The following is a 20,318-nucleotide window of genomic DNA, read 5'->3' as shown; positions in this document are numbered from 1 at the left end:
TTGTGAGAGCGACATGGCTAGAGGTCAGTAGGAAATATGTTACAGGTGATACGTACAGTGTCTTAAGAAAGTTTTCAAACCCCTTGACTTACTCCAAATTTTGTTGTTACAATTCAAAATGTATTAAATATTCTTTCTTTTTTCTCACCCATCTAAGCACAATACCCCCTAATAAGTGAGATTTTTTTATTTTTAAATCCTTGTACATTTATTGTTAATTAGATACAGAAATATCTCATTTACATAAGTATTCACATCCATGAGTCAATACATGTTAGAATCACCTTTCGCGACAATTACAGAGGCGAGCCTTTCTGGGGAAGTCTCTAAGAGACTTGCACACCTGAAAATTCTTCAAGCTCTGTTAAGTTGGTTGTAGAGCATTTCTAGAAAGCCATTTTTAAGTATTGCCATAGATTTTTAAGCCTGTTTAATTTAAAAACTTTAACTAGGCCACTCGGGAACATTTTAATGTCGTCCTGGTAAGCAACTCCAGTGTGTTTGTCCTTATGGTTTAGGTGTCCCAGTGTCTGGTGGAAAGCAGACTGAACCAGGTTTGTGCTTAGCTCCATTCCATTCATTTTTTATCCTGAAAAACTCCCCAGTCCTTAATGATTACAAGCAACCCATAACATTATGCAGCCACCGCTATGCTTGAAAATATGGAGAGTGCTACTCCATAATGTTGTATTGGATTTGCTTCATTCTCTCCGGCAACGGAGTTAGGAAGGACGCCTGTATTTTTCTAGTGAATGGGTGTATTGATACACCATCCAAAGTGTAATTAATAACTTCACCATGGTCAAATGGATATTCAATGTCTGTTTTTTTACATTTATTTTTAGCATGAGCTGGCACACATCCAGAGAAAACTAATGGCGAATGAACTGCATGCTATAAAATTAAATAAAGAGAGTCAAACACACTCTCTCTCTCTCTCTCTCTCTCTCTCTCTCTCTCTCTCTCTCTCTCTCTCTCTCTCTCTCTCTCTATATATATATATATATATATATATATATATATATATATATATATATATATATATATATATATATATATATATATATATATATATATATATATAAAAAACTCCCAATAATATAATGGGTAAAACACTGTTTTGGCATCACTGTGCCTTCTTCAGGGTAATGTCATGAATGCTTGAATCAGGTTATGTAGAGAAGCAATAGTGACAATGACAATAGTGAGGGGTGTGTACATAATTATTAGATTGATTAAGTGAAACTGTTAATAAAAGACAATAGTGTCAGCATATACATATATTAGGCTATTGTTATCATATGGAAACATAATTAGATATTGTACATAATATTAGCATCAACATACATTATTGTTGAATTTAATTTCACATATATATTTAATAGTTTCCAATTTCATAACAATTTTGTTACATGTAATCTTTTGGTTCAACCATCATGCATAATAAGCTTCTTTTTTAAATTCAGTCTAACATTTTAAATTCAGGCTATAACACAGCAAAATGTGATAAAAGTCAAGAGATGGGGATACTTTCTGAAAGCACTGTGTAGCACATTGAGGGCCTCTGAAGGGCCACTGGTACACAGGGTTCTGTTCTCTGTGTTTATTTTATGGTACAGATGAATAAGAGTGGGGGAGATGGGGGTGAAGTAGGGGGTCAGATTAATACTCTGGGTCCGGTGTCGTGTGTCGGGCCCTTCGGTTTGGTGTGATCTCTTCGCACGACATGCTACTTCCTGCTATATTCATCCCTGATTCATTTGTTTTCGTCTCCTGTTCCCTGTTAGGCCTAGACAACTCACCCGGCCATCAAAACTTGGCTTCATATGTTCATGTCCAAGCTGTGGAGCTACTCATCTATTTATGAATCAGTTTGTTTTATTCTGTGATGATTTTAGCCTTGTTGATGAATTCAGCCACAAACAACAATTATGTTGTATGCCTTGATATAACAGCACAATTCCTGTCTGATCTTAGTCAGCATCATGAGTGTTTTGTATAATGTAGCATCAGACTGTGGTCTGTTATGATGCTCAAGTCTGTATGATGCTGACTTCAGCACTTCTCCCCAGAGCCTGAAGACCAGTCATCAAAGAACAGTCCAGTCCAACTCTGATCCTCCTGAGTCCTGAGTCACAGGCCTGCTTTTACGGCTCTGCCTGTCCGTTTATAAGAACACAAAGCAGGGCAGGGCACAGCTCCAACTAAGGCCACTCATTCAACATTAACACAAACAAAGCAATTGTAAAAATGCCCATTCAGAACAATGGCAGCCAAGCTAATGAGTCAAAGGATGTGTTTTAGTAGGGGGTTGTGTGTAAATAGGGGTTATTTATAAAAACGTACCGTAAAACTGTTTTACATTTACTACCTGTTGTTCCCAACGGGTAATTTCCCCATACAAAGCGCCTAGACTAAATAACAACTATTGGCTCTCTTATACATATTAAACACCTTGAGGCAGACATCGGTGTTCAATTTGATTAGATTAGATTTTTCTTATTTTTTTGACAAATGAATGGAAGAATCTGTTACTTGATTGTACTTGCATGTTATTTAGTAATTATTGATCATTCTTTGCATGTTTAGTCATTTTTCCCATTAGTCATCAACTAATGGTTTTAAATGTTTTATGTTTTGTTTATTTATATTGAGAATCTAAATGTAGTCACTGTTTTTCAATGTTTTCTGGTTTTGTTTGATTGACCATAAATACCTTTTCGCCTGAGGTAATAGCAGTGGTTGTAAAGCACTTGTACTAGCAATAAAAAAAGCTATTTTGTAGTGAAAATAGCTAAAACTGTATTGTTGTGGCGTTAGGAGGAAGTAGGTCTTGAACAGCACTTTCACTGGCTGTCTGTATGTTAGACAGACACACATCCTGCCCAACGTGTATGCACAACCTAGCCCTAGCCTCAAACCTGAAACTAACTATTACTGTGCACAAAATGTTGTCACTTGTTATTGTGTTATTTTTAGTGATGTAATGTAAGCACTACAGGGGAGGGAGAGGGGGGGCACACACCCCCATCCACATCGATGGGGCTGCAGTTGAAAAGGTTGGGTCCCTCAAATCCTCAAAAAGTTCTACATCTGCACCTTTGAGAGCATCTTGACTGACTGCATCACTGCTTGGTATGGCAACAGCACCTCGATCGCATGGCGCTACAGAGGGAGGTGCGGACAGCCCAGTACTTCACTGGGGCCGAGCTCCCTGCCATCCAGAATTTGATTTGATATTAGGCGGTGTGAATGGAAAGGCTGGAAAATTGTTAAAGACTCCAGCCACCCAAGCCATTAGACTGCTCTCCCTGCTTCCTTATGGCAAGTGGTGCCGGTGTATCAAGTCTGACACCGACAGCCTCTAATAGTTTATATCCCCAAGCCATTAGACTGCTAAATAGCTAACATAATGGCTACACATGCACACACATACACACAATCATCATTTACTCTGCTGCTACTCTGTTTATCATATATCCTGATGCCTAGTCACCTTACCCGTATACATACATGTATCTACATCTATCACTCCAGTATCCCTGCACATAGTTAATGGTATTGGAACTGACTCTGTATAAAGCTTCTTACTTTCTTGTGTTCTTATTTTTTTATTTCTTGTGTGTTTTTGTTCTACCTTATGTTATTCTTAGTGCTACATTGAGTATGGTTACATGCACACAATAACGTGATAATTGTGGATAGTCAGATTAGTATAATAATTTGATTAAAACATTTACATGTTTTGCAAGAAGAGTGATTTCCCTAATAATCCTTTTTACATGGACACATCTGAAATGAGGCTACTTCATGCCGCTCTGATAAATTCTGAAAATCGCCAATCAAAACAAACGTTCTACCACAGCGTCCATTTTGGGGAAGCGTATTTGATTCTGAGTTGGAACATAAAGGTTGTATGTGAAAACGACTTCTAAGACACGTACATTCAGTTGTTTCCCGAACTCACTTCACTCGCACTAAAGAGGGAGGCTTGCTTGGCTGCTGCTGCACATGCCCAGATCAAATGTGTTTATTTGATTGAACTTTTATCAAGTACACCACTGGAATGTCGTTTAAGGTGTTTACATGTCCTAATCATTTTAAAGATTGGTCAGAAAAACAGGTGTTTTAATCGGTGTAATGCTTACTTCGATTTTGAACTTACACCGATGAAAATAACCATAGTAAGGCGTTTACATGCCCATTATATAATCTACCTACTGCAGTAATCAGTTTAATACCAAATTATTACTGTGCATGTACTCATTTATATTGATTACTGCATTGTTGCAGTCTGCAAGAAAGGCATTTCACTGTACTTGTGCATGTGACATAAATCTTGAAACTTAAAGTAGAACATACTGTACAGTATTTCACAGCTGAAGACTGTCTTGCTGCTTGTGGTTTTCTCCAGCTCCATAGTAACCTATGTGGTGACCTGGGTGTTGTCAAAGCAGACAATCAACAAGGTGAACATTATAGAAGCCGCACGTACAGTCACCCATTATTCACAGGATACTGTATAAGCCCCACATATTCAGCTTTGTTCTGTCATAGATTTGCTACTTACATAATTGGTTTGCTGACAGTGATACTGAAATGGTGTGGTGAGTTTGCCACAATACATAAAGCATTGGTGATCTCTAGGTTAGTAGTGTGGGCATCGATCAATGGGATAGGCCGGGCACCACAGGATGAAGAATGACTGGACTCTGGTTCTAGCTTCCTCCCAGATCCACTGCTCCCCTCCCGCTCTCCCCCCTTCCTCCTGGCCTCCCCTGGGTCCCAACACCTTATGTTGGGCAGCCTGGCCTGGCTAGTCCTGGCTGTCTCCATCCGCCTGTGACACAGTCAACCCTTCCACTCCCCACACCCTGCGTCTGGAAAGGCCAGCAGCACAGTCACTGAGTGAGACAGACCTCTCACCTCATCACACCTCCTCAGCCACTCACAGGCTAAGACCCAGGGGATTGTTGGGGACTGTTTTATAGGACTACATGCATGGCAGGTGACAGGAATAACAGAGTGCTATATATAATTGGTGCTCTTTGTTTCTCGGCAGTGGGCCCCCCAGGGGGCAGGCAGTGTGTTTAGCTGACTGTCCCTCCCGGCAGACCCATGCTGATAAGTCATTTCCAAAAAAGAAATTATCTCATCCCTTCTTCCCTCCCTCCCTTCTTTCTTCTTTGTTTAAGACTCCCTCCTTTTTGTGAACGTGTTTGAGTGTATGTCTGTGAGTGTGTGTGTGTGTGTGTGTGTGTGTGTGTGTGTGTGTGTGTGTGTGTGTGTGTGTGTGTGTGTGTGTGTGTGTGTGTGTGTGTGTGTGTGTGTGTGTGTGTGTGTGTGTGTGTGTGTGTGTGTGTGTGTGTGTGTGTGTGTGCGTGCGCGTCACAGATGGCTGGGGAGCAGGCAGGGATGTGATAAACACCCTGGCTGGGTAGTACTAGGGGGATCTCCATCCAGGAGCGGGCTCCATGCCTCAGTGATGAAGTCATTGGGAAAGAGCCTGATTCAACTGGACCAGATCCGGCTGACAGAGTGAGACATGGAATCAGAGGGACACACACTCCCTACACACACGCTCTGTTTTTTTCCCACTGTATCTTTCACTGTAATTCAACGAACATATTACTTCTACTATCATTAACAGTATTTTATTTGACCACATAACAGCAATTCTACTGTTTGTATTACAGTGTGAACAAAACAAATTAACTGTCTGAATAAGTTATTTGAAACTTTACATTGAAAAACTTTAATTGGCCCATAAGTCAAATTAGATGGGCACCTTTTATGTGAATGGTTTAATCATTGATATTCAGAGGTGTGACAAAGACTAGCAGGTTTCAGTTTCTCAGGTCAGACAGACACAATGCCATTAACACCAAGCCTGAGTTTCTGGATGTAGGCCTATCTGGTTATACTGGCAGAAGTCTTATGTTTGATGTGAACTTGGGTTCTGATGGTCTTATGTTGTACAAGCTCTTTGTTGGTATGTTGTAACTAGTTGGATCTGGCCAGAGGTTAGCTACCTGAACTAGCTGTCATGTCCTGCCTATGAGTTGGAGGTGTGTGTATAGCTGTGTATGATCACGCCACTAGTGTTCATGTGTGCTTGTTTGAGAGTGAAAAAGTGTGAGAGATTTTGTGCTTGTGTGTATTTTTTATACATTTTTTTTATTTAACCTTTATTTAACTAGGCAAGTCAGTTAAGAACAAATTCTTATTTACAATGACGGCCTGGCAAAAGGTCTCCTGCAGGGACGGGGGCTGGGATTTTAAAATAATGTATACAATATAAATATAGTACAGAACACACATCACAACAAGAGAGACAACACTACAAAAAGATATACCTAAGACAACAACATAGCATGGTAGCAACACAACATAACAACAACATGGTAGCAGCACAAAACATGGTACAAATATTATTGGGCACAGTCAACAGCACAAAGAGCAAGAAGGAAGAGACAACATGTCTTTGTGTGCATATCTCTGTGTGTAAGAGAGCGAGAGAAAGTGTGTGTGTGTGCCCCTCTCCCTCCTCAGAGGTGGCAACCTGAGCTGTGTGTGTGTGTATGTGTGTGTATGTGTGTGTGTGTGTGTAGGGCAGCTTCAGAAGAGGCCAGGGGTCATAGGTTACCTCTGACTCATGTTCTGTGGAATTTGGTCTCAAGGAAATGAAAAAAAAATAATGAGAAAAAAAGTTTTTTTCTTCCTCTCTGTAACGGCAGCAGGAAATAATAGCACATAACAAATCGGAATGTTAATGATGGTCACAAATTAACCCTTACATGTTTTGTCCTCTATGTAAGAGGAGGATGTGGTGGTGGTGGTGGTTTGAGGAAGGAAGCCAGTCTGATTTCCCTCCAAAACCCCCCATCTATATCCTTGTGAGATCTTAAGAACATGGTTCAGCACTTGAGCAATTCACACCTCCCTGGCAATTTATCAATGAGCTGCTTTCCTCCTTGTTGTGACTTAGCCGTGAGTAGGCAGACAGACCTTTTTCTCAGCTAGACTGGGCACTCAAAACACTGACAGCGGCTATCTGATTTGGCACTACTTGTTTCATACAGGCAGACATCTATATCATGATGCATTATGTGCTAATCATTTCCATTCATCTAAGCGGGGCCTAGGCCCTACCCCTTACTTGTCAGCATGTGGACATGTAGGAGTAGTCCCCAGGTCTGCTGGCAGGGCTTCAGTCACAGCCTCTCGTCTCCTCCATCATTAGACAGAACACTGTTGATTTGACCGGTTGACCATCAGCGTCTGGAATATGAAGTGCTTTTTGTGTTGTTGAGGTTTTTTCAGTCATAACAAGCATTCATTGATTCATTGTGTGGGAGTTGAGTCAGTAGGCAACCTGGGAGAGAGAGTGTGTGTGTGTGAATGTGTTTTTGTATGTTCCAGTGTGTGTGTGATGATACCTCTACCTCTTGTGTATCTGAGTCAGTCCTCAGTTCCCACCGCTGACCTGTGATAGTGCAGTGAGCTCACAATGTGAGGAGAAATAAGATGCACCACCTGATTGATAAAGGCACCCCTTCAATGTATCTACGGTATGCATCCCACAGTTTATATCACTTCATCACGTTAACAAGAGAGTAATTACAAATATCTGATCAAAAGTACATGTGCTGTATATCCATTTTTTTTAAAGTATCCACTCATTGTTTGCTGCAAAAGTGATCTGTTATTTTAGGTTAGTGATACAATACAAGTCATAAAGTCACACCCTGTGCCCTAGCTGGCGTCTGCTCCCACGTTCTGTCCACAAAGCTGCTTTAGCGGGGGCTCTGTAGTCCAAACATACCACCTTATCTGGTCAATGGCACCATATATTTGCTCTCAGTGTCGCATATTGATTAAATCTAACCTTAGGTTTTCTCATAAAAACAACCTTGATTTATTTGTCTAAAAGAAGTATTTAGCTAACTTTTGATCCCATATGATAGGCCTTAATAATGAATTTAGGCCTATAGGTTATTGTATTTTATTGAACCTTTATTTAACTATCTTCAGTTTGATTATTTTTGTTTGATGTATTTATTTAGACACTGGTATATTGTGAGTCACTGAATGATGACCCGTCTGATATAAAAAGTATTAGATTGAGGATTTTTACATTTTTTATGAATATCAAATGCTTAAGTTTCAATCGTTTAAATTATCACTGAATATTGTGATGGTATTTTAGGTATTCAAAATTGATATATTTTTAACCTGCGAATTATAATTGTTTTGTCTCCCATCGGAGACATTGCAATGTTTTTTCTCCCGTCGGATTTCATCATTTGATTTCTATTTTGACTCCCTTATTATGGTTCGCTGAAAATATACCTAACTCATTCAATGTGAGAAATGGAATGCGGCATTCAATGTAGAATAGATTTAGAATGTTCTATTCATCAGAATTGACAGAATTGATTCAAATCTATCGTTTACATTTGTGATACGTTTTTGTTCAGTTGACTATAATTATGTTTGCTTGTCGTTATTTTAGGGAGAAATGTTATTTTGAAACCATTGACATTATTTTAGCTAGAATCCATAAACATCAATTATGACTTCTCTATTTAATATCCTTATTACGGAAACTAGATAAAAGCCATGTTTCTCTTTAATAGGGAAATCTTGATTTTGTATTTGATTGTTTAGTTAATTCTAAAAGTGTCTAGGTTTTTCTTGTTTGCTTTAAATGATTTCTTTAGTCATTAATATCACATATATGTATATTTCTCCACCCACTCACACTATTAGATCCACACTGTAGGTGAATAGTAAATATATTGATGTTCTAGTATTGTAAACCACATGATTTCAACAAACATGGTGGTTACTAGGTTCGTTCAGTAGCTGTTGAGCAAATAGCAGGAATTTAAAGTTGACTGAATAACACTATTTTATTTGGATTTGAACTAAATACGGCTACTCCCACTCTCCCTCTTATGATTAACGAGCCACCAAACTCAGGACGTGATGACAAAAATAATTGAAGAGAAAACCTTTAATTTAAAGGTTTACAGAGAGTAAATCTACTACAACAATGACCAGTCATCACAGTTTAAAAAAAAGAAAGTTTTACATCACAAGCATTTTAATGCTTGCCTTCAGAAAACATACTTTTTCCAGATTCTACATACTCACATTCTCACTGGTCCTCAACCCTGCACCTTAGAGGCTGCTGCCCTCTGTACATATACATTGAATCACTGGTCACTTTAACAATGTTTACATACTGTTTTACTCGTTTCATATGTATATACTGTGTTCTAGTCAATGCCATCCTATTCAACTATTGCTGTATATACTATTCTATACTATGTATACTACAGATAGATATACTAAATTGTCTATCCACATACTGTCCATAATGTCTATACGTCCCGCAATAACATCGGCAAAATATGTGTATGCAACCAATAAAATGTGATTTGATTTTAATGTAACTTTTTAAATTCCTCTTCAACAAAAATACATTACAATCACTGTCTGAGCTTCTTAGAAAATAACAGCACAAAATAAGGTTTTTAAAATACTCACAGGTATATAAAACAAAGCAAGATTAGAAGAAACATCTAAGTCCAGAAGGTTCACAAAGCATTGGTCTGTAGAAAGTTCTAGAAAGTTTGAGAGAGTTCCAAAAGCTCAAAACAGGCAGATGTATGTACATGAGGACACACAGATACAGCCCTAAGTTATTAAAAGCATGTTTATGACTGTTAGGTTTGAGTTTCTGTCTACTTGTTGAGTGTTTGCGCCGGGTTCATGACTCACTATTGCTCATCGTACAGGGCATGAATTGAGCCCGCTATTTCTCAAACCCTGGCTTTCTCTCTTTGTTCTTGTCAGTTAGTTTTTAGTCAGTTGGAAATTGAATCTCATTTGATTTTGGAATGTATTTGTTTGTCTTTGAGTTACGTTATTACTAGGATTGTTGTACTAGTTAGCATTTTGGAAGCAGTTTGGTTTCTAGGTGTGTAAAAGGTGTTTGGGATTAAAGAATTTGAAGGATGAATGGGGTAGGGGACTAAACTTTAATCCACTCTCATCTTCCTCAGTTGGTCTTTAGATCCTTATTTGAATCTTATTTTAGGTGTTCTTTATTGTGTCAGTTGAGCATGATCCATCTCTAGGCTTCTCTTTGTGATTTGCAGCCTTTTTTCTGTCCATTCCTGATGAGGATATCGATAACTCTGTGTTTGGTTAATGATTAAAAGAAACGTAACTTTTGTAAACTCATGCAAACGCTGAAGCTGATACAACTTGTTTTCTTACACAATTAGAGGGAAGGTGTGTGTGCGCGTGAGCGTGTGTGTGTATGTGAGAGAACACACGGACGTGTGTGTGTTCAGCATGTAGGGAATTACTGTAGTTTGAAAGACAAAGTAAGTTATCAGTCCTGGTATATGACCATGCCCTGCCTTTTGTGAACATACGGTTTGCGCTTTGAGTTGTGTCTTGGAACATACCACCCCCACCCCGCCATTACAGAAGGAGTCGGAATGCTTTTAACAATGGTGGTAAAGGGATATAATTGACAGTGTTCTGCCACCAAAGAGTATAAGTGAAGGTCTTTAGTATGTATTTGTTCAGTGATTAATCACTAACTCCTGACTAGGGATGGGCCATTCTCTGTTCCAGAGCATTGTCTCTCTCTTTATCTCTCTCTTACTATCTCTCTCTCTCTCTCTCTCTCTCTCTCTCTCTCTCTCTCTCTCTCTCTCTCTCTCTCTCTCGCTCTCTCTCTCTCTTCCTTTCTTCTTTGTGTGTGTGTGAGGTGGGGTGGGTTGGGGTGGGGGTGGGTGGGGCAGTGTGCTTGTAGTTGGTGGCTGAATCTTGTAAAGGGTTTTCCTAATATGGGCTGTCTTACTGAGCCTTCTCCTCCTATGGCTGGTAGAGGGCAGGGCCTTCCCCCTCTCTCAGCCAGTGATGACACAGGCACGACTCACTTCCTCATTAATTGGCTGAAACCAGTTCTTACAGGAACCGCCGGTGATAAATGTGAGAGTTCTGAGAAGTCATTCATTTCTACTCGCTCGCTGCAGCCAAGAGGAGAGGAGCAGTGCAGGGGAGTTGAACGGGTTCACGGATGTGTGGGTGCCGGAGCCGCAGTGTGTGTGTCTGTGGATTTAGAGGACAAGCCAACTTTTTCCCCTTTTCTTTTCTCTCTTTACAAAAAAACAAAAAACAAGCTAAAGTGCGTAGGATATGTAGCTCTCAGTACATCCTGTACTTTTCAGTGTTGAATTTTTTTTGGTCTTTTCTGAATTCCTGTCTGTGGGGATGAGCTGTTTGAGACCGCAGTCTCTCTCTCGCGCGCACACTCTGTGTGGAAGGAGGGAAGCAGGGAGGGAGGGGGAAGCAACACTGTACAGGAGGCAGTGCAGCATGTCTCCCTTTGTTGCTGCCCTTGGCCTGGTGGTGAGTAACAATGATGTGACGTGCTCTGCCCCCTCCCCTCTCTCTCTCTTTTTTCCCCTCCCTCTCTCCCTCTCTTTTTCCCTCAATTTGTTGGCTGTGTGGCAGTGCTATCCCAGGGCTGGGCGCCTCTCTACAGAAGCCCTTCAGGGAGTACTTGCAGGCCCAGAGGGCCAAGATGCACGGGAGAGGGGACCCCAGCCGTAAGTACCTCGTCCTCTACCACCTCCCTCTATTCACCGCCTCCCTCATGGAGGGGCCTTTCTCTGAAGAATGTGTTTCCCTCGCTGTTTTCTTTTATTCTCTCTCCACTTTTCTTTCCACTTTTCTTTGTTTTCTCACTCTTTCTCTCATTAATTTTCCATTTCAAATGTGCTTTCCTTTCAATCCCTTTTTTCTTCTCTTTTTTCAATCTTTTATTTTCTCCGATTTGTCATCCTTCCATCTCTCCCTGACTGTCTTTCTTCAACAGTAGTGGGATGAATATCAACAGTGCAGATGATACCGTAGTCCAGCAGTAGTAATGTAATAGTACTGTGCCTCAGGCAGCGTTTAGAGTGACAGGGAGAGGGTTCGCTGGGTGCACGGTGGCTGGGCAGGCTTAGGGGGGGCTAAGAGGGGCTGAGGGAGAGGGGGCCACTGTAGGGTCTCGCTGTAGCTCTGGTAGTAGTGTTACCGCTGTTATCACTTAACAGTGTTAGCAGTATGTATGCTGAGTCATGCTCAGTCTGAGTGGATGGAAGGGTGTGTGTGAGTGGTCAGTCACTCCCCCGTGTCACAGAGTGCCCTGCCTGAACCCATTGCTAGCGCTGACATGGGACCAGAGACCGGGGCGGGGTCCCCCCAGCCCTGCCAATGACAATCCATCAAAAAAAGCAGTCTGGAATAGAAAGAGTCAGTTGTAGCTGGAGCCATATCTCTTTGAAAGCTTTTTTCATTTTCTCTCCTTCCCTTTCTATCTCTGTCTCTCGCTCTTGGTCGCTGTCTCCCTCTCTCAAAGTGATTCATTGAAAACGTTTTTATATTTTTCCCTCCTCCGAAGCTAGTGCGAGAGAGGAAAAAAGGAAAAGAGAGACTGAGTTGCACAATGAGAGATTAAGGCTGTTTCTAGAACAATGTTCCTTTTTTCTTGTAACTTGAACCTCCTGCAGTTATAGGAGAAAAGAGGTCATTTAACTTTGGGAGAGTGAGGCTGCCAGTTGGGGTCACTAGGGGTGAGGGAGGAGGTTGGCGGGTTCGCTTTTTACTACCACTGATCTCTGTACTGCACATGGATGGATGTGGGAGCGGATCCCATCCCACACAGATAGAACATAGGTTCTACTTTAGCATCAGGGACCAGAGACAAGGGAGGTAGACTCCATAGAAATCAGGGTCTCGCCCTTCTATTTCTGTTCTGTTCCTCGTAGGACGAACTGGCTGTTGTGGGTCTTTGAGAAGGTGATCGTGGTCATGGTTTGTTTCTTTGTCTGCTCCATCGTCAACTCCACAGCCCAGAGCTATGCCAAGCGCGAGGCAGCAGAAGTACAATGAGGGCAAAAGCAAGTGAAGGCGACACTGAGAGGAGAGCAGCTAGCCTAGCATACATTCTGGGCTCTCGCTCAAATAATCCCCAGCACAAACTTTCTGCTTCTTCCTCATTTTTCGCTCTTTACCAATAATCTCCAATGAGACACAAACCGTCATAATACCAATTATGGGTGTCCATGTTATCGATTGAGGGACATCCACCATGTGAAGTAACCGTTTTCTTTGTTTCTGTAGTGGTAATGAAGTTTATCCGTTTACCTTGAACTTGGACTTAATTTATTTGTTTTCCAGGCTTTTTTATAGAGATGATGGCTCATAGTTTTTGGTTTCCTTGAGTGGTTGTTCACTATAAGGTAGGTGTTGGCAATTTGGTGTGGTGTTGTATGGATAGGACATCCATTTCATTGAGCAGCTCTACGGTGACTGTGTGTGGGTGGGTGAGCAGCTCTGCGAGGCCTTAAGTATTCTTGGGTCCAGCTTCCAGTACTACAAATAATGGTTTTATCATAGAGCCACTTTATTTACGGGATTATGTTTGGCTTGGACGGGTTTTATTTTTTAATTTACATTTTTTGTGCTGGATGGGTTTTATTTGACTAAGGTTATATATTACTTAAGTTCCCCGAGGCCTAATAATTTTTTCCCAGTTAATTTATTAGGAGTTGTTATTTTCGTTGTTTTTTTTTCAACTGTTGTGGCATTATGGTAAGACAAGGTATGAACATTAAATGGATACCTTGTTAATAATCTTATGACTCAGTTTTTCCAAATTCTACTTCTACAAATCTGCCGTAGATAGATCTCAATCGATCAAAATGGGGAGTTAAAGAACCCGATGTGTATCTGTAGGCCTACATACGTACTGCTATTGATGTAATTTGTACGCTTTAAAATTCCAGAGTGATCACCTTTGGCTCAGACATGATAAATTATCCATGAATCAATCTGCTGGTCCCTTTGTCTGGAGTTATTGTTCTACTTCCAATAAGAGAGCACATGAGTCAGACCCAGGGCTCCTCAACCAACCAGATGCACTGATGGATTGAATTAGATCTCAGTGTGTGCAACTTTTGTTACTCTTCCTTATTGAGCCTTTCATTCGGATCCCAAGTTGTGTTTGGTGGTATCTGTTTAGTTCATAAGATCATTTAGGGGTTTCTAAGATATTTTGTGCCTGGTTTGAAGCTCGTGGTAAGTGTTCCCTTTGTCTTCAGTGCCTGTAAGCTTGGACGCTCTGCAAGCTCATGTTCACCATTACTCTGGAAGGAAGGAGGAAAGGAAGGGCAGCACTTAAAAAATGATGTTATGCCATCAATGTTTCTTTTTTATGTATCTTAAGCTCGTTGGATAACGTCGGCTGGTTCGTGATCCAAGATTCCTCTTTTTCTTAATTGCTTGTGAAATGTTTCTTCTTTTTTTTCTGCTCCGTTGCCCTGGTATGTTGGTTTGGGAGCTCCAGGCAGGCAGGCAGGGTGGGGAAAGAGAGCAAGCAGAGAGAGAGATCGAGTGCAGTGAAACGCTTCTGTGGCATTACCTCGAGTGAACCCTCTTAGGAACTCGCTGCACTGCCCCAGTGACGGAGCCAGGAGACAAATCAGTCGAGTAGATTCAAAACAGAGGGGCACTGTTGAACGCACAGAGCCTACCTCCCTCCGCTCTGCTGCAGCTCTGCTAATCACACCATTCAAATACAGCCACTCTCTCTCAGGGTAAGTAATGAAAGGATTTTTTTCCTGTTCTTTCTTCGTGTTGCGTGTGTGTGTCTTAGGCATGTCCGTCACACTCTCGGCCTGTCAGATAGCTTATCAGACTGGTGTTGGCTGTTACATTGCAAGGCGACAACAGTCTGTAGGCTGTCTGACATTTCGGGCTCTTTCATCTGACCAGCATCCTGTTTTCTCCTTGTCCGTCTGGTGGTGTTGTCATTGCTGAAGCATCAGTTCCCATTTTGAGCTGCGTGTTCTGATGTTACTCTGTTAGCCCCTCTGTTTGTAAAATGATGTTTGAGACCCAAGTCTGTTGTTTATTTACTCTTCTATCGATGTATTCTTTATTGACTTTGTTTAAAGTGGTCATATTGCTATGTCTGTCTGTACATGAACATTTATTGCTGTGAATGTGTCCCATTGGTGTATGTGTCTCCATTTTTTTAACCAGTTTCATTGCCTTCCAGTTAAAAGGGTGTGTGTTTCCGGGGTTTAGCTCAGTCCCCTTGATTTCCAGAGAATCAAGAAAGCACACACCTTATTGCAAACATTCTATTGTGACATACAGCCAGTGTTTGCTCTGGTACACACAGTCCTCACCTCAGGTAGGTCCCCTTTACACTTTCCTCTTTTCTCTCACACACTTCTTTCCAGTTTCCACTATTGCTCAATAGCTGCATTTTTTTGTCTAATGTTGCATTTTATTGGTACTGTTTCTTGTTTTTGCTTCAGGGTTTGTATTTACAATTGTAGAAAAAGCTGAAATCATGGCTTGACCATTAGATGTTCTTTCTGTGGTCATAAATTCGCAGAGCCAAGATGACTTACCTTTTGAGAAATGACTTTTGTTTTTCTGGAATATGGGGGAAACTTTTTCCTGGTTATAAAAGCAACATCCTTGGATAACATTGGAATGGTCCCGCTGGCTCAGGGAGTATGTTTTCCTTGGCAGTTTCAGAACGTCCTGTTCCATAAGGGAGCCCCCTTTTTTGGTGTCTGTGTGTGTGTGTGTGTGTTTATGTTTCTATGTGTAAATGTCTGTGTAATGGTGGGTGTCTGTTTTTCAATGTATGTATATACTGTTTTAGCTGTTTTCTCTTTTAATAAAGTGAACTGTATTAAAGTCGCTGGGTTTTGTTCATTATTTTTGAAATCATGTGATATGCAGTGACTATGACCACACAACCCAATAGTACTGACCCTAGAGTTCCACAGAGATATTCACATATCAGCCTTTGGGAGGGACAGGAAGGACATTGACTCGTTTTCTCTCACATTTCATCCTCTTATGTTTCACATTTAATGGTTATCACATTACTGACTCTCACCCTTCAACATTTACATCATATTACTTTCAGATTGCAAATCAAGTAAGCCGTGCGAGGTTCAGTAACCAATGTGTTTGATAATGGTTTACGGAAAATGACTATTGGGTTACAGTTATGGATTATTTATGTCTGAATGATGGACTTTCCTAGAATATTCCACATTACCATCATGTTTTTATAGATCCTGTAGAAGGCTCATCAGCCTTCATATGGGTTCAGACACCTAAATTAGTCCTAGGGTGGATCTAGATGTATAAGAAATTAGTTCAGTCTCCTCAAACATCTGCAGGTATGCTCTCTGTTTGACTATTTCTGTTTCTAATGGAGAAGACAACAGCAGGCAATTCACAGTACAGTAGTGAGTAGTTTTGTTTTCTGGGGACAGATATAGCCTATATGATGTCCCAGTAGTGATACAGGGCTCTCTGTATGAGAAGGACTGTACACAGAACAGCCAGCCACACCCAGAACAACACACAGACTCCCTTCCAGGGTTTATGAAGATGGCAATGATAATGCTGAAAACCAACCAATATGTAATTATTGTATCTTGCCTGTCCAAACAGGCTTAGCTAGTGGTATTCAAATGACGAGGCCACTTTTGTTCTTTTTTTCCTATGAACCACCTCACTGCTCCCGAGTGGCGCCGTGGTCTATGTTAACATTTTACTTTTCAAAAACATACTTTTAAAAAACTCAATCAATAAGCAAACAGTTGTACTATTCTGTTCAGTTTTGAACCAGGCAGTTTATTTGGGTTGATCTCTAGAAGTGTTCCTGAGTGGCGCAGTGGTCTAAGACACTGCATCTCAGTGCTTGAGGCGTCGCTACAGACACCCTGTTTCGAATCCAGACTGTATCACAACCAGCCGTGATTAGGAGTTCCATAAGGCGACTCGCAATTGGCCCAGCATCATCCGGATTTTGCCGGTGAAGGCCGTCATTGTAAATAAGAATTTGTTCATAATTGACTTGCCTAGTTAAATAAAGGTTCAATTTAAATAAAAATGTAAAAATATATATTTATATATATAACACCAGTACCAGTTTGGCTGGCTGCTGCTCATCTATCTGTTCATGTGTTGAGCGTCTGGGAGCCTGCTGGTGGTTAGGCCTGAGACACACACACACACACTGAGTGCTCTCTCTTTCTGTGGGGGGCTTCTCCCCTCCCTGTCAACGCTAACCAGTGAGGCACGCCGGAATATCCCTGACTTCATTTACACTCCCACAACCCAATGAGCCCACATGTGGCTATCCACTTAACTCCACTCACACATAGTGTTGGATCATTTATTCTGGTGGTGGGATGGGAGGGTGTCTGGCTGATTAAGATATTCATGTGTATGTATACTTAGTTCCAGGGTGATGAACGTAGTGGTCTACTCCAACAGGCAGGTTTGGGCGGTGTCTATGATAGCAATTGTAAACGTCTGGATGAAGACCTACTGTTGGACAGGATTTGGTACAGTACAGTACCATTTCACATCTGAGTTCACTCAGGAGCTTACAGGGGAATGACACCAGTCAGTGACTGAAAAACATGGCCTCTTTCTTCCTAAAGCACAGAAGAGAAAATGGCACAAGTCTCATCACTAATCAATTTATTCAAAAGAACAACAGAGTTTGTGCTGGGGTAGGAGCATGAAGTCCACATGACCATCATTGTAAATAAGAATTTGTTCTTAACTGACTTGCCTAGTTAAATCAAAAATATAAAAAATGAGGGTCCCAGGAAGATGGGTCCTGAGTCTGAGGGTGCTGCTCTTACATCTCGGCAGCGCTGTGGTCTACCTATATGCTCAGTACCCACTTCGTGTGTTAGTTAATTAGAAGTCATATGCGTTTCGGAAGCTGAGAACACAGCTTGGGGGAATGAGTCGACACTGGTTTTGTTGGGCACTCATTGGACTGCAATTTGAAACAGGGTTGACCATTTAAATGTTAGTTTGCAACCACTGGCATGACGAGACAGTAAAATGGACATGAATTGCTCATTTACCAAATCATTATCAGTGATTTGCATTTGTATGTCATTTTGGGTTGAAGTGAGAGATGAAAATCTTCACATGCTCCATTCTGCACAAACCGCATGCATTGATGCAAGTCACCAGTCTCTGTTTCTACTGAATATGCATGTGGGCTTAATTTCTGAGTAAGAAACCCACAACATTTGCCTCATCTGTTCCAAACTGACCATAGTAACGTTATTGGGTTCCTCTGAAAACACACAACACACACACACACACACACACACACACACACACACACACACACACACACACACACACACACACACACACACACACACACCACTTCCAAACTGACCATTGTGTCCTTTCAGGGTCTTTCCTCTAAAATCACACATGCATGCAGGCTCGCACACAATAACCACTTCTGAACAGACCAAACTACAGACCGCTATGGCATGAATAATGCCCTTTATTGTGGTGTTACAGCCTACAGATATCTAACTAATCAACTGCTTCAAAAAGCATGTTTTCATGTTCTTGTAACTTTGTCCATCTGAGTGTGTAGCTATAGTGACACACTATTTTTGATAGATATGCTGTTTCAGAATGACTGTATAGATGTAGGATCCTAATTTGATCACTCTTTGGTTGCTGAGAATATTCCTGCATAGGAGTAAATGCTAAATGTTAGTGTATTCAACGTTAAAAAAGGCTTCTAATGTTTGTAACTTCCAGAGGTGGGCCCAATTCACTATTATTCGAGTCACAAGCAAGTCAAAAGGTCAGAGTCTTAAGTCAAAAGGTCAGAGTCTCAAGTCAAATCTCAAGTCAAGTAAAAACAATCTATACTCGCAACGACTTGATCAGCTACAATTCTTTGTCTATTTATCGAGGCTACCAGACAGACCTTTTCATTATTTTGTCTACCACATGTCTTTATTAGCCTATGGAATTGAAAAATAGGGACATGTAGCAGTCATAAGGGCATGACATCAGCCCAGCTCAGAGTGTAGATTTATTTACAGGTCAAATCAAATCACATTTTATTTGTCACATGCTCCGAATACGTAGACCTTACAGTGAAATGCTTACTTACAAGCCCGTAACCAACAATGCAGTTTTAAGAAAAATACAAAAAAAAAGAAAAGAAATAAAAGTAACAAATAATTAAAGAGCAGCAGTAAAAAACCAATAGCGAGGCAATATACAGGGGGTACCGGCACAGAGTCAATGTGCGGGGGGAACCGGTTAGTCGAGGTAATTAGGGTAATATGTACATGTAGGCAGAGTTATTAAAGTGACTATGCATAGATAATAAAAGAGAGTAGCATCCGCGAAAAAGAGGGGGGGCAATGCAAATAGATGTTCAGGAGTCTTATGGCTTGGGGATGCTGTAGATGCTGTTTAGAAGCCTCTTGGACCTAGACTTGGTGATCCAATGGTGAAAGCTCCATATCATACAAAACATACAAGTCCATTAACCAAATATAAATGGGCAAACGGACACTGGTAGCTGGCAAGACTGTACAGCTTCCCCTTGAGAAACCACATCGAATCCATCAAACAAGAGCTCAAACTGGTAGGCCTACATAATATAAACACTTGGCCCCGAGACCATACCTTTACCCAATTGGCAATTGCAACCATTAAACTGGTTCTACAACATAAAAGGCTATTTCCACATATATTGTTACATTGGTACATTCATCTTAATCAGACAATGATATTTCAACACCATGCATACAAGGAACAATCATTCTTATTCAATCTTATTCAACGTTCTGACTCCAAAGCGGGGAGAGCAGGACACGTAGCTTACTTCTATGTGTACTGAGGCACATAGAAATAGGCACATAGAAATCCTGTTACAGACAAAAATGACAGACATACGATTTATGCTGAGTCCAAAACAACCGGAAAAAATACTCTGTAAAATCATGACGTCAGTGATTTTCAGGTCAGAAAGTCGGAGCTCTCGAAAGAGGACCGAGTTCCCGAATTGGACCTCCAAGTTGGGTGACCGTTCAAATCAATTTTTCCCAGTCGGAGCTATTTTTTTCTCAGAGTTCCCAGTTGTTTTCAAAGCACTGATGTCGAAAGTCCGAGTTCCCAGTTCCAAGTTCTCAGTTGTTTTGAACGCAGCAACACAAACGGAATTCCGACATAACCCAGGAACGCGTCCATTGAATTAAATAAACAGAACTTCTACCTCTTCAGAACGTGCACTATAAAACTGTCGCCAACTCAGAGCAGTGTAAGAAATGGTTGGCTATAGAATTCAAATGTATCTTAGGCCTATCAAACATGAAATGTAAATGTCTACGCATTGCAATAAACGGTACGGGGAT

At 41.0% G+C, this 20,318-nt stretch overlaps 1 pseudogene; it reads left to right on the top strand.

Annotated features, from left to right (window-relative positions):
* Positions 1–15,795, top strand: part of LOC112257849 — a 107,039-nt pseudogene extending 91,244 nt beyond the window's left edge.
* The last annotated feature ends 4,523 nt before the right edge of the window (positions 15,796–20,318 follow it).

Source organism: Oncorhynchus tshawytscha, linkage group LG09, assembly GCF_018296145.1.
Source record: "Oncorhynchus tshawytscha isolate Ot180627B linkage group LG09, Otsh_v2.0, whole genome shotgun sequence".
Lineage (NCBI taxonomy): Eukaryota > Metazoa > Chordata > Actinopteri > Salmoniformes > Salmonidae > Oncorhynchus > Oncorhynchus tshawytscha.
The sequence above is the reverse complement of the archived record's forward strand: the minus strand, read 5'-3'. Positions and strand labels throughout refer to the sequence as shown.